Below are 4,569 nucleotides of genomic sequence, written 5' to 3'. Positions count from 1 at the left end.
GATTGGTAAGGTAAAGACTTAATGCAAACCAGTGGATATAAGATAAAATATTTCACCTGATCATAGTATTATAAGCAATCAAAAGATAATTTTATTGAAAATAAAACACGCACTATTCGACCAGAATGCGTGAAATAAAAGAACTTGCTAGCATATTGCTGAGAAATTCCCTACAAATAGTATGAAAAAAGGGATTTAAATGAAAATTCTGGATACCTTATTCAACAAATTTGTTTAAATTCTAGACATCAAATATTTTGATTTGAATGATTTGGTTCGAATTTTATGTTGAATCAATTCCGTGATTTTGACAAGGAAAATATCCCAGAATGATTTTTATTGAAATACAATGAAAAACAAATTCTCAGCCCGTCCCCATTTTTGTTAATTGGTATGCTAATATTAAGGTCAATAATTATGACTACTCAGAGAGTTACCAGCAGAATACTCAATGGCAAGTACTCTTTTTGATAACCGCCCATTACCATACCGTCCCTCGGGCCGCGGCTAATGAGCGCGGGTGGTGGTGGTGGTTGAAGCCAGGGGGTGGGGTCCCGTTGCGCCGGGCGGGTGGTCCGTGGTTGCGAGGGTTGTCGCCGCGTCGGCTGGGCGGGTCGGCCAGTCGGCGTCTCGGCACGCAAACTCTGACGTCGTGGTGACGTCATCGCCGTATAAACAGCTCGCCGCCCCAACCCACTCCCCCTCCTTCCCTTCCCCCCCCTAACCCCACACTTCCTCCACCCCAATACCCACTCCGTGACACACTCCTTTCCTCCATATCTCTCACACGAAACATACATATCCAACACACATTCAAATTACAGGATGCTGACCGGATTTTTTTCTTCCTCCATCTTACTTCTCGAGCCTTGGGATTCCTTTCCATCGCTGCGGTTACTGATGAGGCCCTCCTCGACTGTCGTGGATGGTTGTGCTGGAATAGGCAACCAACAGCTCCCACACAGGACGCTGGGCTGGGCACTTTTCTTCGTAGCTTCAACGCACTACTGCAATCCATCCAGACGAGTCCGCCATCCTGAAGGTCTTCCGAAGTCTTTCTGGTAGCGGGTGAAGCACACAGACCGTACCGCCATCTGAGGGAAAAGATTTTTTTGCCATTAGATCCCGCTCACCAACCGTTAGAAAAACCGAATCATGCCCAATACATACTGGGAGGTAATCGCCTTTGCAGGCACGAACTTGTTGGGTCGCGAGGAAAACGTCCCTCGATCGGAGTGCTGGCTTGGAAGTGGGCACACACACATGCATGAATCGGGTCGGAATCGTCGCGAAATGCAAAAGAGGGAGCGGTGGGGGAGCGGGTCGGAGGAGCAGAGAGGATGTTTCGGAGGGAGCGGAGATTGGGTTTTGCGCACAGCTAGTTTCTACTCTATGCGGTAGAGCGGCGCGTGCGTGCTCTCTTCCCCTCCCTTCCCCCTCCCCCGCCTTCCGGTTCCCTCCCCCTCCTCTCTCCCTCTTCCCCCCAATCCTTCTTCGCTCCTGACCTCCTCCCACCCACCGCCACCCACAACCTCGCCCTTTTTCTACCTCCTTCATCTCCACTCTCTTCTCTTGCTCTGTTCCATCTCCTATACCCTGAGCAGTGACACCATTACGGAAGGATATCCTTCAAAGGGCCCTTCCATGTCGGAATATACATGCATGCATACAAAGATGCTGAGTTTCATGCGAACATGGGATTTGAGCTGTGCAGGCGGATCTCGCTTTCATCGAATCACTCATGAGTTATAGAGTCAAGTAGCTTGGGAGAAGGTCAGCGTGAATTTCTAAGTCTTTTACAATCGAATGCTAAAAGTCATGATTGAAAATATATCATTATATGGCATAACGGAATGGAGTGCATGGATAATTGAGGTTCCATACGCCGGTTATTCATTGACCTCATCAATCTTATGAAACTTTTACGATTCTTGAGAGGCTAGCGATGAACTGATCCTCCCATTTCCTAATCACGTAGGAACTAGAAAAATAACACTTCCCGAAAGTCATTTCATATTGCCTTGATTTGACTTGAATATCATTTTTGATCGATTCGATTTAATAAATTTCATATAAGTAGTAGAATTTGAGTAAATTATCATGGGTAAGAAGTAATAACAAATTCTTAGAAACTACAGCAAGAAGAAATGGTCGAATAAGAACCAAGAAAATTAAATATTGACAATCTAATATAGCCTGTGGTGCCGCAGTAGTTATATTTTCCCTTTGCACCCTCTTAGTTATGCAATCCTAATTTATTGGTAATAGCCAATAGGAATAAAACACAATCTTGGGAACTTTGTGGCATTCCATCTTAAAATTTATTCAGTGAGGAAACTTTTACTAATTGTAAGCCACATAAAACTTGAGCACGACCCGGTTTTCAACGTCTTAGGTTAACGTTAGAAAGCCTGGTCGTGTTCAAGTTTTATTTATGTGGTTTAGTAAAAGTTTCCTCACTGAATAAATTTTGTAATAGCCAATAGACCTCTCTCCGGGTAAAGATTTCGTATTTGTAGGTATTACTTTTCATTTCTCAGTTGGCCTTGTCCATCATTTTATTATATAGTTTTCCTTCCCGACATTTACCAAATTTTTCTATTTCTTTTAAATACTCTATATAGATTTCGTCTTCCTGTAAACAAATCAGTTTTTACCAAGAGCGTGGGTTAACCATCTGTATCTACAATTTTCTTGGGACTAATTGATTTTGTCCAACAGCTATGGTGCTGGTATAAACTAATGTATTAGATACAAGCTGCTGATATTTTTTAATTAGACCTCTTCCCTGAGCGAATACATCGTCTGTCACGTCACAATTCATTCTCTTCCATTTGAGTTGCTGTATCGCCGCGTTCCTACCGTTTTAGTTTTCCACCAGTTGATTCTCACGATTATCCTTTACTTTTTTATCACATTTCCATACATATGTCAGATTATCAGTTCCTCCGTCTAGCAACCCTTAAGGGTACGAGTTCAAAACCCACTTAGGATGTAATCAATATGCATTCACGTGGCTGTACGGTTAAAAATTTCGATATAACCATAGCAGCTGGAGCACTTGGAGCCGTAGTCCGTCAATGCGGCTCTATATGAGTTTATCTCCCCCTTTCGATGCTTCCATTTTGTTGCTCAGGGAACTATTGTGCCTGGTGTCGATGGCTCGAAAGGTCTCATATCATGGGTTTAATTTATAGCAAAAAATATGATGCGACTATCAATGGCGGCCAGCCAGGCAGCTGCCCGGCGTGACCATCCATCGCCCTAGAGCAACGCAGCTCAGCTGCCGTCCCTCTCGCTTGATCAGCAGACCCGCACTCATCCTATGCTCTCCTGATCCCTGAGCACGTGGGAAGGACATTGGAACGGGTGCCGTCGGGGTAACAGCCGCCCTCTGTCGGTTCCTAGTTTCATCACATCGCCCATACTCTTTCAGTGAGCGAAGGAGACCAGGAGATAATAAGGTGTGCGAAAAACAGAAGGTATCAGAACATGTGATAAGTCCGAATCTCACGGAAGAACAATCCTAACGAGGGGACACGTGACAGAGTAAGCTGTTGTGTGATTCTTTAGTAAAGTTGGATTATAAAGTAAGAGCTATACATGATCGTAGCCTCTGAGGGCAAGCATTAATGAATACATTTTTTGACCCTAAGCTCAAATATGACGAAATGAAAGCAAGTTCTCGTTATTCAATTACCATAAAGCTTCGAGAAAACAAATTTGAAAATGCATTGCATCAATTATCTAGGTGCCATTAATTTGATCTTGTGCTCAAAATTGTTGTTCTCCTTTATTTTAAATATTCCGATAGGGCCATGAATCCTATTACCTCATTGAAATTTTCCAAGTTACTTTGTCTGCCAATGTTTCCAAGTTACTGGCAGGCCATCGGTCAACGTACGAATTGATTTAGACAGTCTATCAGATTACACATTTGAATAGGTAATACGAGGTCATTTGATATAACATGATAAATATTTTATCCGTAAATTTATTTTTTAATACTTGATGGGATCCTAATGCTTTTTCCATAATTACTTATTAGATTATTATGCATATGAAAAATTCAAAATCCACCTAAAAGTCGTCTGAGCAGTGAGATATTGCGATCTGGTGCTGAGAACTCTATGAATAGAAATCGAGTATTCAGGCAGGAGAGGGAAGGAGATACCTCATATTCTGTGCTATATTTCACGAAAAGAAATCCGCGACTTGGTCGGATTAAAACTGTTAAGAAGAGTTATTTCATGGCTTTGATTCCCGCGATCCAATACATTAAAACGAAGTTGAGGGAATTTGTGTAGCCGCCGAATTTATTCTACCATTGGCAAATATTTACGAGGTCACCAAACCATAAATTTTATCTCCATCCGATTCCCAGAACTTCGTTAAATGGAACTGGTTTCACGCCATTACATCAGAGTTTAGCGTGAAAGCCGTTGCGAATAGATTTGCGGGAGAAGTCCTGGTGACCTTTACACGTTGTGCTGGCATTGATATCGAATTAGCATACTACTCACGTGTCCCCTTCAAACAACTGTATGACATCGCGGCAAATAGCGTTAT

General features: G+C 42.7%; 1 long non-coding RNA gene across 1 annotated transcript; it reads right to left on the bottom strand.

Moving 5' to 3' along the window:
* Positions 1-995: 995 nt before the first annotated feature.
* On the bottom strand, positions 996-1,340 carry LOC124153552. Its single transcript, XR_006863690.1, has 2 exons — positions 1,171-1,340; positions 996-1,094 (listed from the first exon to the last, which is right to left on the bottom strand). It is a non-coding gene; the product is annotated as an uncharacterized LOC124153552 (long non-coding RNA).
* Between the last annotated feature and the right edge of the window lie 3,229 nt (positions 1,341-4,569).

Source organism: Ischnura elegans, chromosome 1, assembly GCF_921293095.1.
Source record: "Ischnura elegans chromosome 1, ioIscEleg1.1, whole genome shotgun sequence".
In the NCBI taxonomy this organism is placed as follows: domain Eukaryota; kingdom Metazoa; phylum Arthropoda; class Insecta; order Odonata; family Coenagrionidae; genus Ischnura; species Ischnura elegans.
Note: the sequence above shows the minus strand (reverse complement) of the source record. Positions and strands in the feature narration are given on the sequence as shown.